This window comes from Budorcas taxicolor, chromosome 22, assembly GCF_023091745.1.
Source record: "Budorcas taxicolor isolate Tak-1 chromosome 22, Takin1.1, whole genome shotgun sequence".
Classification (NCBI taxonomy): Eukaryota; Metazoa; Chordata; class Mammalia; order Artiodactyla; family Bovidae; genus Budorcas; species Budorcas taxicolor.
The window spans coordinates 14,884,079-14,898,369 of NC_068931.1; positions in this window are offsets into that span (position 1 = coordinate 14,884,079).

Here is a 14,291-nt window from a genome sequence, read left to right on the forward strand (position 1 = left end):
GGCCAACTCAGCTGAACTGTAACATAGTTAGTTTTTTATACATATATCTAGAGGCAACATAAATGGGATAAAGCAATCATAGTGTAGTAGCATTAATATATGTTAAAATTCATTTAACAAATACCATATGAAAGGTTAGTTACTTCCCTGGTGGCTCAGATGGTAAAAGCATCTGCCTACAATGCAGGAGACCTGGGTTCAATCACTGGGTTGGGAAGATCCCCTGGAGTGGAGAAGGAAATGGCAACCCACTCCAGTACTCTTGCCTGGAAAATCCCATGGATGGAGGAGCCTGGTAGGCTACAGTCCATGGGGTCGCAAAGAGTCAGACAACTGAGCGACTTTACTACAAAAGTTGAAGCTTCCCTGGTAGCTCGTGTGTTAAAGAGTCTGCCTGCAATGCAGGAGGACCAGAGTGTGTTTCCTGGGTGAGGAAGATCCCCTGGAGAAGGAAATGGCTACCCACTCCAATATTCTTGCCTGGAGAATCCCATGGACAAAGGAGCCTAGCCAGCTATAGTTGATGGGGTTGCAAAGAGTCAGACACAACTGAGAGACTAACACATACACAACTCACACCCACATATATGGAAGGTTCAGTGGGGAAAAAGGAAAGATAAACCAACAGGGTGACTACTCTTTACTGGCTCACAGTTGTAAAACGGGGGAGGGAGTGCCTATTCCACTGGCTGACCATTGGATAGTGCTATGCAAAGGTAGGAACTGAGTTTTAAAGGAGAGATACAATTTCAGCAAGTGATGAAGATCTTGAAACCAGCTTATTTTTATAGGAATGATACATAAGGTAAAGAGCAGATAATACTGCAGTGGAAAACTAGAGGCTTAAGTGGGCTTCTCTCATAGCTCAGCTGGTAGAGAATCTACCTGCAGTGCAGGAGACCCTGGTTTGATTCCTGGGTTGGGAAGATCCACTGGAGAAGAGATAGGCTAGCCACTCCAGTGTTCTTGGGCTTCCTGTGTGGCTCAGCTGGTAGAGAATTTCCTGCAGGGAGGGTCAGGATGGGGAACACATGTACACACATGGCTGATTCATGTGAATGTACGGCAAAAACCACCGCAATATTGTAAACTGATTAGCCTCCAATTAAAAAAAAAATACATATATATAAATAAGCAAAAAAGAAAGAAAGAAAGAAGAATGTTTAAATTAAAAAAAAAAAGGAATTTCCTACAGTGGGAGAGACCTGGTTTCCATCCCTGGCTTGGGAAGATCCCCTGGAGAAGGGAAAAGCTTCCCTGGAGAAATCTATGGACTATACAGGGTTGGAAAGAGCATGAATGAGTCACTGAGTGACTTTCACTTTCAAGTGGGAATCCACTATTAGTCCTCTCAAACTATTACGGAAACCTTTTGTAGTAAATGCTCCTTATCCAGTTTTATGCACCAAGATCCTGGCTCTAGTCCTGAGGAAGTGTCACTGTTTCAGATAACTCCCTTAACACCTCATGGAAGGTTCTTTAACTTGGAACTTCCTAAAAACATGTAAGTTAGGCTGAGGCTAACAGAACACACTATGATATGTGAACTTTCTGAATATACTATTCATTTCAGTTAAGCAGAGAAGATATCATAATGTGTGCATGGACTATAACCTGGTCTGATACTAACTTCTAGTTACCTCTCTAGCAAGGAGTTCTCTAGGAGAAACTTTCCTCTATTATAATTAGCGTATTTTTTCTGTTTAAATATAGTCATAATATTTTAACATTCAAATTCTACTCATCTTTTTCTGTGTCTTTGTCCCAACACAGTTTATACTGTGTGTCCTTTCTTTATGCTGGGGTCCTGTCCCATAGGCAGACAATATCAATTGCAGCATATGAAAAAATTCTCAAAGTTGCCTATAGGCAAAGCAAGGCTAAAGGAGGTTTGGCTCCTCCATGACATGGTCTTCATGTGCTTTGCATTAGAATGTATTTTTTATTGTTCATGAGCTTCTGTGGTTCTCTGCTGTGTCCTCTGTTCTAACTGCCTTGGATCCTGCAAGCAGATGCCCCTCTACTCTGTCCGTGTGTGCAAATGAAGGGAACAGGTGTTTATGTTTGCTTTTTTGTAAAAAGAGTAACTCACAGGTTGGCATTCAAGCTGATAGGTTTCAAGTGTGGACAGGATTTTGCCTTTTGTGAAACTCTACTAGAAATTTGCCTAGCCTGCAATAGGTTTAGAACAATTTGTGTCCAATTCCTTGAATCCCTCTTCCTTGAACAAAAAAGACTCCATTAAGTGTTTGCTGACTTGGATGATTTTTTCATCTAAGGAAATGGCAATTTTTCTAGAAGACAACAGAGAGGTTTTTGAAGTTTTCTAAGTCTAGTATTTCATAAGGATTTATTTATAAGTGGGATTTAATAACAACGATATACGTAGATAACATTAAATAGCACTTATCACATTTCGGCCCTGCTTTGAGTGTTTTGCCTACACCATCTCATTTAGTCCTTACAGCAATCTTATGAAGTACATAGTACTATTACCTCCACTTTACATATGAGGAAATCAAAATATAGAGAGATTAATTTTTTTCCAAAGGTCACGTACAGATTCAAGTTCAGGTATGCTGGCTCTAGAGTTCATGTTTGTTTTTATTTTCTATCTGCAAAGGACTCTTTGGGAGCCACTGAAATGGTAATGATGTCAGTGATAATGATTCACATATTTGATTTTCCCTTAAGAATCTGTATGTTACAGCATAACAACCTGTGACTGATGCAGAGGCTTTGCTTTTAGGAGACGGGGCTGTTGATGTTGCTCTAAAGCACTGTGTCAGCGCATCAACCTTGCTGGCAGCTTGGCCACCACCGTTGTCCCCAGACACATCAGAATCGCTTACAGCATCTGTCTTTTTGGTCTTTGAGCACCTGAGTTACATCCTGAGTGGTCATAAAAGAGTCACAGAGTGAATCCTTCAGTCATCACCCATAACTGAGCTGCCAGAATTTCTTAAGATGTAAACAGTCAGGGGAAGCATTGATTCCATTCTCCTGAAAGTAAGTTACAACAATCAGCTAGTCTTCCTTACCTTCCCCACCTACTCCTGTCTTCTGTGAATTTCTCATAGTAATTCTTCCAAGTCTCTGAGGGGGTGGAATGAAGGAGTTTGGTCATAGGAGGATGGTAACTGTAAAGGTACAAGAGTAAATATTATTGTTTCACTTTTCCCTTCTTCTCAAAACTGAACTAAAGGCATGGTACTTTTCCTTAAAAGCTAGTTGAGAAGACAAGAGTGTCTGTAATGGTTCAGAACTTGATCTGTGCTCCAGGAGTCAATTCTTTTTGTCCTTAATGGGAATCAATAAATCTGAGTCAAAACCGTGAGGGCAGATACGATATGTTAATGACCACAGGCACACTGTCTGTAACTCAGACCATGGGACAAGTGAAGGAGAGTTGGGTGGACAAGTGACCAAACTCTAAGCACTGTTGTGTTTAGTCGCTCAGTCATGTCTGACTCTTTGCAACCCCACCAACTCTAGCCCACCAAGCTCCTTCATCCATGGGGATTCTCCAGGCAAGGATACTGGAGTGGGTTGCCATGGCCTCCTTCAGGGGATCTTCCCAACCTAGGGAGCAAACCCAGGTCTCCTGCATTTCAGGCAGATTCTTTACTGTCTGAGCCACTAGGGAACTCTGAATATACTCATTGATCAACATTAAATTGCTTAAAAGAGGATTTCAAGACACTGGTTAAAACTTGTTTTTACTATCTGTTTTAGGAAATGATCAAGTGGGAGGAACACCAACCCTTCCATCTTTAGTTCTGAACTTTTAACTGCTTGACATTGGTTTTAATTTGGTTGTCCTGTGCCTTGATGTATGACACATGCATTAATTGTCCTTTTCTCTTTTCTCTGATACTCTTTTATTTGGCAGGAGTGACCAGGGACTAATCTGGCTTTTAGACTCCATTAGGGTGGGAAATGGAGAAGGCAATGACAGCCCACTCCAGTACTCTTGCCTGGAAAATCCCATGGATGGAAGAGCCTGGTAGGCTGCAGTCCATGGGGTCGCTAAGAGTTGGATACGACTGAACAACTTCACTTTCGCTTTTCACTTTCATGCATTGGAGAAGGAAATGGCAACCCACTCCAGTATTCTTGCCTGGAGAATCCCAGGGATGGGGGAACCTGGTGGGCTGCCGTCTATGGGGTCTCACAGAGTCGGACACGACTGAAGCGACTTAGCAGCAGCAGGCTGGGAAATGATAATCTGTATCTATGAAACATGTGGAACTTAGGGGTAGAGGCAGAGTGAAAAGTCAAGAAAGAACCAGGCTCATTAAACCAGCTGCTGCTGCTGCTGCTAAGTCACTTTGGTCATGTCCAACTCTGTGCGATCCCATGGACAGCAGCCCACCAGGCTCCTCTGTTTACAGGATTCTCCAGGCAAGAATACTGGAGTGGGTTGTCATTTCCTTCTAACCATTAAACCAGAGAGGAGACTAAACAATTTGCCAAACTGAGGAACTAGAAATAGATATTCACAGCCAGAGTAAAGCAGGAAAAACAAGTCTGAGAGCAGACTTGAGTGATGGTCAGTAAATGGATATCTATCTATAGCCGGCTTTTGTCTGACTGCTGTGTGGAGAAGTGGAAGAGATGCTGGTGACTTTAGGAAAAGGAGAGCAATTCCTCTCAACGTGGGCCTCTTTCCATACTTTACCATATCTGGTGTATTCAGGTATGCTCATTGGGCCTTTATTATTTCCTACATTGCTTATAGTTAATTATCTCTCAAGTGTGCATATTTTGGTTTCCTAGTTTATAGGAAGCTCTTGGAGGGCAGGTCTCTTTTTTGTATTACACACAACTCATAAAAATTATCTTGAACATCTCAAGAACTCAGTGAATACTTGTGATGAATTGATTAAGACAGGTCATTAAGTCTCGCTGCCATGAGCCGTCTCTAGTTGATTTGAACAGATGGTGGTGGTTTTGCCTACTTCACATGGACATAGTATGAAAACAGGAACTATTCCAGGCATGGATAGGAAGCCAGCCATGCAACTTGGACATTATGGTTACCTCGGACCCTAAAGATCTATTTACAAAAGGGAACTGCATCTCTTACTGGGGTTGCATTGAAAAGGCATCTGAATAAGAGGTTCTCTTGTAATATATTGCAATATCTTTAAATTTAAATCCATCCAATTAATAGTGTTTTGTGACTACCCAAAATCTTTTGATGCATATTTAATTTTTCTGATCAAACCAGAATCACAGAGTGGATAATTCAAGACTAAAAGACCATTATTTAGAATGTGTATGCTTAGTTGCTCTGTTGTGTCTGACTCTTTAGGACCCCATGGTCTGTAGCCCACCAGGCTCCTCTCTCCATGGGATTCTCCGGGCAAGAATAGTGGAGTGGGTAGCCATTCCTTTCTCCAGGAGATCTTCCCAGCCCAAGGACTGAACCCAGGTCTCCTGCATTGCAGGCAGATTCTTTACCATCTGAGTCACCAGCGAGGCCCTTATTTAGGATAAGTTTTCCAATTTATCTATTATTATGGTATTAACTAGATAATTTCTTTATCTCTAAGGAGATTTTTAAATCTTTGTTAAACATTTCAACCTACACTGGTCTTTTTGTGATCTGATCTTATATAACTCATATTACTTGATTTCCTGATTTTTGTGTTTGATTATATGTGATTGCATCATTACATTTTTGTTTTGTAAGCTACAGTAGATGGTAGCTACTATATCTTATGTCTATTTTGTATTGCCAAAAGCAGATATCCAGACACTAAATACAGTAAGCTTTCAGTGTATAGTTTTTGAATGAAAATAAATAGTAAACAGGGGTAAATTGTGTAAGTCCTGGATTTGAAACTGGTGCTAAATTATTTGACTGCTTTCATTAACTGCCAGCTCTCCATCTGTTCAAAACACTATACTTCTCAATGCCAAACAGTATCATTCAAGCATTATTTAATAAATATTCATAGTCTGTGATGACCATGACTTTTTTTTTTAGTCGCCCTGGTTCTTCTCTGCTGCACACAGGCTTTCTCCAATTGTAGAGAGCGGAGGCTACTCACTAACTGTGTTGCACAGCCTTCTCATTGTGATGGGTTCTCTCGCCATGGAACACAGGCTCTAGGCACATGGCTTGGTAGTTGTGGTGCACGGGCTTAGTTGCTCCAAGACACGGGATTTTTTTGGACGCGATATCTAACCCCACTTTGGCAGGCAGATTCTTATTCAGTGTACCACCAGGGAAGTTCAACCATGGCTTTTAAGATGAGAGCCTATGTTAAGACAGCACATCAAATGTTGAAAACAAACATAAAACAAACAAACAAGCAAAACCAAACCCAGCAGGCTTCAAGGAGGATGTCCTTGGCTTAATGCCCTTTAACAGTAAGCTCAAAAGTGGGAGTGATAGAGCTCAAGAAATGGTAGTGAACTGAGGGTGTTCTTACCATTGGGTTGCCAATTCACAAATATCAATTCTTTACCTTCTGATGGCTGCTTCATGATATAAAAAGAAAGTTTTTTGTCAAACTCCTAGCTAAGGTGTGTGTATGCAGAGTGTGAATGGCATATACATACCCATCTTTTTAAAATTAACTTCTTAATATCACTGCTAAGTTGGTTGCCACTTCTCTGACCCCAGTTAGTCTTAGTTTCTATGAAACTAATAATATATAATACAAGTATGTAACCACTGCATTTTCACCTGTTGACTAGTGGTTCTCAAATTACATAGGTGAACTTCCTGAGAAAAGAGTCATTATGCTTCCTTCTTCTTACCTAGGATGAAGTTTATGTTCAGTAAATGTCAATACCTCCTTGACTGCCTCAGCCACTAATGACTGATTTCACAAGAAATCCCTGGTACATGAAAGAGTACACAGAGACTAGTGTTAATAAAATCGGACCTCTTCTGCCCTTTAATTTTTACTCAGTTGTAGACTCCTTAACTAACTTTTCTTTCTCTCCTCAAAGTGCTTTGAGGCAGACATTAAAGGCAACTGATTATTCATAATATTCTTAAAATCCAAACTTTTCTACATCCCCTAGAGGTGGTTCAGCAAGTTAAGTACCAAAGCATCAGGGCATAGCCCCTCCCAAATGTGGCCTTTCTGTCTTGCAATTTCCCTAGAATGAGAACCTTTAACTTCTCAAAGCTGTCAACCTGATACTTTTTAAACAGCATTGATAAAACCCACCCAACAACAATGACAAGTCCCCAAAATAGATTCACAGGGTTTGTGGTGGCTAAGAGCTGGGTTTGTTAAAAATAAATCTGTTTCTGCTCCCTCCATCATCCTTTTTCTGCTAGACTATAATTAAAGTCCACATCTGAAATTCTTGTTGAGCAGCAAAGTCCCATGAGTGATTGGCATCTGGCATCTAAAAATATTCCACAAAGAACAGTGTTCTCAGTGGCACATCCGACAGGCTTGGCTCACTCTCAGGGCTCCCAGCTTCCCTATGAGTGGGAAACCAATGGCTGAACAGGAAGGTTACTTCAGCCCAATATCAATGAATCAGTTGATTCTTCCATTAAGGACCTAAAGTAATTTCCCATGCCTATCCTCACTTACTCCACACTGGCACCTGAGAGGAGCATGAAAGGAGAAAAATCAGCTTCACTAATTGGAACACTTTTTGTTTTGCTGGGAGAGAGGGACCCAGCTTGGCTGGGAAAATGTGTTTTCCTGACAAGATGGAGAATTGCGCTTTCCTGCTGGTCCAAATAACTCTAGCTTTTGCATAGAAATTCCATCCAGTTAAAGGACCTTTGTTGAACCCCAAATTTGTGATCTCCCTTTAGAAGAGAGAGATTAATTTTAGGGAGGAGGGGAAAAGCCTTTCCCATCATCTTATTTTTCAGGCTTGTGCCATTTGCATGAAGACTAGACAATGTGTGATTGCTTGTGGGATACTCCTCATAGCATCCTAAGTAAGAATATTTTGGACAATGAGAAGTACTTTTACCTCTGAGCAGTCAAATAAACCTAATCATATGAATATACAATGAGATGAAACACCAATCTTACCCCGAAAGGTTTTATGATTTTAAGTAGACTTATGCTAAACTCTTATCATAATTGTAATTAGAAAGAGCAGGCCAGTATCCTGCTGCTTCTGCTCACATTTGACATGTGAACAGTATGAGCTTAGATGCCTGAGCTGAATTCTTGATTTGTATTAGTTTAGAGTTACTGTTTGCTGTGTTGCAAGTAAAGAGGTCATATATAATGTTAACTCTGCTGAAACCAAGTACATACGTTATTTTTCTATGTTTGCTAGAGACAACCAGTATTTCAATTTTTTATTGTGTAAAATTATTAGTATACATTATGTTAATAATAGAATGACTTAACAAAGAAGGTCCAGATATATAAGAACTATAATCTTAGGACAGAGGCAATGATCCAAGTGTTTTGAGATGCATGTGAACCATCTAATGAGATAGGTGGCTGGTGGTATGAATTTCTGCAATTGACACAACCTATTTCCTGGGTCTTGCTTCATTACTGCGTGTTGAAGATAAAGAACAACAAACAACAAGGAGGTAAAAACAAAGCAAGAGTCTTGGTGGCAAAAGAGTCACAGAGATGAATTTAGAAGTAAGCAGAAAGAGAGTGAAATGTCAGGGATGTTTTTGCTGAATAAACCAATACACGTTGACAATTTATACTTCAGTGGCATCTTTTGGTGAGTTTCAAATGATCTTTGAAGCTATTATAAGGTAGTGCTTGACACACCTGCCAATGGTAGATATTTGCCTATTATTGCAAAGCCCATTTCTCTATACTTAGACTACCAGAAGGATAAACACCAGAAAGTTACCTTGAATATGCTGCAGCCCTTTTTCTTCAGATGGAGAGCTGTAACTAAAGAAGATTAAAGAATGAACAGAAAGTCCATATCTGATTATGGAAGATCCAAAATATAACTTTGGTTCTTTGGACATAATTCAAGTATGCTTTCTAAATTGAATATTCATCATGAGTATTGCAATGAATGGAATACAAGAAATGAAGTGACACCTCATTCACTTTGCATTAGTACCAAGAGATACCGTCATAGGTACACGTGAGACATGAAAAGTTGACACTGGCTTCTTTTTTGTTTTAGAATGTTAGTTCTCTAGAGTTGATTAATACATCTTCAGGAGTTTTGTTAGCTGGTTATTATCATGTTGTAAGCTTGAAATCAGCCATAGTGGGAAATGCTAGAATTTACAGCCGAGGAGAAAATATTTGTCAGAATGTTATTGACTTGATGTGTGTTTAGGAAAATGGAAATTTTAAGTAATATGACCAATAACTAAAATGACAAATGCCAGGTTTGCTTGTATAAATATACCAAAGTAATGCTACATGCCAAAGCTTTGTTCAACATGAAAGAAACAGTGAATCCCACTCCTTTAACACACACTCATAAAAATAACACCATCGATTAGACACTGAATAAAGCAATGGTAGTATTGTAGAGATGACCTCTGACTCGAGATGAAGAGAGATGATTTCTGTTCTTCATGTCAAAGAACAAACATCTCAGTCTCTCTTAGAACACTCCATGCAGGAATTCTGAGACAAATTTTTAAAGTGGAAAATTCAGCTTTGTCCTTGGACAGCTCTTGGTTTCTTTGTCAATGGGAATGATATTTAGATGAGTCTAAAGAACTGCCAAAAGAGATAAGATTTTATGATATTCTAAAACAGAGACTATCACCAATCTTAAAGATTCCTATGGTAAGCTGGGACTGGCATGCACTGGTTCTGGAGACTGGGTGTGCACATTTCTTCCCTACTTTGAGCTCTGTAATATCATTGTGGAAGCTTGAAATCAGTCATGATGGGACCGTTTATACTATGAAACCTGAAAAATACTGCAAATTAAGTTTTTTTGCTTTTCTACAGAAAGATGGTTTTTAAACCTTTACCAGAACAACACTGGACATTATAGTATCCTGACATTAAAACCATAGACAATAATCAAAATTTTATTCAGAAGTTTATTTTTCTTTTAAAATTGTCCCTTTAAAATAACTTTGGCTAAATATATTAACTAGCAGCATGGCAATAATAGATATGAAGGGAAGTTCATTTTTTATCTATACTTGGAGATATAAGAGGATCTATTGAAATAAATGGTTTATATAAAAGTGGAGAATTGGCAAGTATTTAATCACCCATCACTTAAGGTGTTTTAAGCCTATAGTATACTTACAAATATGATTGCTTTAGGGAATGTAAAAGATGTATAAATTTCACCTTAGGTAACTGAGAGTCTATAAAGACAAGACCCAAATGAATAAAATACTTGAAGAACAGTAACCTTATATTAAAGGGATGCATAGTAAGTATAATGAACATTAAGAGGTAAAAAGAGCTGAGTACTGGGTAGGCTAATCAATAGTATATAATGAAGGTGAGACCAGAGCATAATCATAAAGAAAGAGCATTTGGGCATGGAGAAGTGATTGCCCACATGATCAGGGAGTCATGTAAGCAAAAAGTTTATAGGAGCAGATGTTGCGTGTATAGGGTTTGCTAATTGCCCTTCCTGCAAGGGTAGAGGGTATAGTACAGTACAGGCATAATGAGATTCAGAACAAAAAGGAAGGAAGGAAGGAAAGAAAGAAGAAAGTAAGGAAAAAGGGAAAGAAGGCAGGAAAGAATGAAGGAAGGAAGAAGAGAGAGGACAGGAAAGGATTAAAGCAAGGAAGAGAAGCAGAAAAAGAGTTACTCAATGCGGAGCATAATGTGAAATAACCCTCACGTGTATCACGTTGGGTACTCTGCTGGTCTCCGGGGGCAAGCACTTGTCCTCTTTTCACAGATAAGGAGACCAAGGCTGAGGCAGATGAACTCTCTAAAAATTGCAGTTCCCAAGGGTGAAGCCTGGTATCCAGTTCAGCTCCTCTGCCTCTGGGACTAGGGTCCTTGCCACAGCACCATGTTCTCTGGCACTTGATTTCTTGAAAACTCTTGACAGTTTCCCTAAGGTATTGTTTTAGCTAAATGCCAGTCAGAGAAGGGAAATGTTACATGTGGGAGCACAGAAACTTGGACCCGCTTACCTAGACAAATGAACAATTAATAAATGGCTTGACTGAGTACAGAAACAGTCTTCCATGTTTGGGTGGATGTTAAGGTTGACAAAAGAGCAGGACTCCAATTCTAGCTGAAAAGACATCCAGGGTCAATAGCCATATATTACAAAAGGAAAGAGCCTACAATCATTCAACTCAAAGGAAATACCGAATCCTGAGCATTTATTATGAACTGTACCTCTAAATCTTTCCCCAATCACAGAATTACTGCAAGTTAGCTCACTAGAGAACAAAGGATACTTTTGACAGAAATACACAATCCCCTGGTAGAGATAAATGTGATGTAATTTAAGTAGTCCCAAACTTTCCTGCAAGCTTCAAGATCACTGCACATTGTTGGATCCATTCATAATGGCCTGGATTGTATCCCAAAAATACTAGTGGGAGAGCCTCAGAGGACTGGCCAGGCTAGAAAAGGAAAATGAAGCCATTTGGCGGAGGCTCTGGATGGTCTGACAGTTTGCAATTTATAATTTTTTTGGCCCCTTTAACATTCTTTATCTGGCTTTATTTGCTCAACAGCCCTTTGCTGAAGTTCACGCTCAGCTTACCACATTCGGTGAAGCACACAGCAGTGGACAGGGGAATTTAATCTAGAAATCAGTCTGACTCGTCTTCACGATGCCTTTTAGCTTCCAGGGCTATGCTATGAGGATGCATAAGTAAGAGCTCTGGCTAGGTCAGGTGGCCTGAGAGCCCTGCCAGTATCCCTAACAATGCCTTGTAGGCAGTGCTGTCAGGCACACTCCTGTCTTCTTAAGTGACAGCAATGAGCATTTTCATAAAATGAGATTCTGGTTGTTTTGAAGCATGAAGCCTAGTAGAAAGCAGAATCTGATCAGCTTTCGCCATGCCTTTCATAATTGTGAATCCTTCCATCTGACTGCCAGTAATTCGCTTTCCCAGACATTCACAATAGATCATCCTCACTTCGAGCTGTCTCAGACACATTGCTGGGGATTCTTTCAACCTGCCTCCTAGCTTTCAGGTGGTAAGATGGCAGGCGTCCAGTCTCTCTAAAGAAAAAAAGCCTTCATTGTTCATTGTGCCACGGTATCTTCCAACCCTTTTTGTTATATCCCGGAAACCTATTTGCTTTTTAACTGCTGCCACATGCTGGGAAAACATCTTTATCAAGCGGTCCTCAATGTTGTGCCTTGAGTCCTTTTCATCAGGGGGCCTGTGAGTCCCTAGCTGAGATGAAAAGTCAGAATGTTTCTGTCCACCTGGTTATCTTTATGTAAAACCGATGTGAATGTCATTGGTCCCTGTTTTGCTTTGTTGTTGAAATATTCCTGGAATCATCACCATCTTCCCAGAAGTAGTAATTCAACATCATTGGCAAATATTCTCAAATTAAAATTGCTCTAATACATGTGTCACATTAATGCTATTCTACAAGAGGGTCTTTTCGAATATAATAAAGAAATACTGGGTCACACATACTACAAGAAGGGATACTTGTCCATATTGCCAAAAACAAAACAAAAAACACTCTAGTCGCCCTTCTGTATTTTTAAAAAACTTGTATAAAAAACTGTGATTTCTATTGACAAGTGCTTAATTTGGATTCTAAACACATTTTGTCACTCAATGCACGTATTTTAACTATACTTTTCAAAGTGGACATAATGATGATAAGGTAAAAAATTATCAGCCAGTCACACCTTAGATAAATTTATTTAATTATATTGGTTCCCTGTGACATGCAGAGACGAGCTGCACTAAGGAGTTTGGGACACTAGTTAGTGTCCCACACTAACTAATGTGGGACAGAGAAAAATGAAATTTAGAAGAAAGCAAAATGTGATTTTGAACAAGTAAGTCTCTGAGGAGAGACTTCCCAGTGACTCAGATGGTAAAGAATCTGCCTGTGAGGCAGGAGGCCTAGGTTCGAGTCTTGGGTCAGGAAGGTCCCCTGGAAAAGGCAACCCACTCTGTTATTCTTTCCTGGAGAATTCCATGGACAGGGGAGCCTAGCAGCCTACAAACCTAGTTAAACAGAGGACTATTCTCTGTAACAACTATGAGAACATCAAGTGCCTGGAAAAGTGTAGGGATGAGTTCAACTAGATCAGAAGTTCCAACTCGTGCTGAAATTTATTTAGCCTCTTCTAACCTGTTTTCCTGATCTGAAAGTGAAAGAAATGATAGTCTTTGCCTCATCGTCAGCATGTGAGGATTAAATGATGTGGACAATAGAGCAGAGTCTGGCATATTAGTAATTTTGTTTTTATTTTATATCAGTAGTATTGCCATTATTGTAGTATTTGGGTAAGACCATCTTCATCACTTCTCTGAACTTTCTCAAAGTTACTTTAGAAGCGGTTTTATTTTACATGTGGGTCATTTTATCAACTAGCGATATATGTTCCCTTGACGACAAGGAATAATTGTATGTAACATTTTTGAGGACAGAATTCCTGCCCTCACCTTAGCTCTAATCAGAATGTGCCTGGGCAGCAGGGCTCTGGTTTCCAACCAGGTGTGTGTTGTTTCCAGATCCTTACTTATTTACACATAGGCAAAGAGCATCTCGCAGATGCCGAAGGGAAATCATTCTTGCCTTAGGATTAAATTCATTCCTGTGATGACTGGTGTCAGTATCTTGCTTGCTCAATTTCCTAAATTTTAAGATATGCATTTACCTTAGCCATAAGGTCTGATTATTCTTTCAAACCTTTGAACATGTGAATTTTGAATTCCTGGGCTTTTACTTGCTTGTGATAGGATATCTCAAACGCCTAGGTGCAAATTCGTTTGAGTTTATTCACTTGGAAAAATTGCAAGAAAGACTCAACACTCTCTATTTAAGTATTTTCTGTGGTGTTGGTTTTAACAGAATGTGTATGCTTTCAAGGAATTTCTAGTTAGATTATGCAAAAACATGTCTTTTTGCAATAAATTTAATGTCTTTCTTAGTCCAGTCAAGGCTATGGTTTTTACAGTAGTTATGTATGGATGTGAGAGTTGGACTGTGAAGAAGGCTGAGCACTGAAGAACTGATGCTTTTGAACTGCAGTGTTGGAGAAGACTCCTGAGAGTCCCTTGAACTGCAAGGAGATCGAACCAGTCCATTCTAAAGGAGCTCAGCCCTGGGTGCTCTTTGGAAGGAATGATGCTAAAGCTGAAACTGCAGTACTTTGGCCACCTCATGCAAAGAGTTGACTCATTGGAAAAGACTCTGAATGGATAA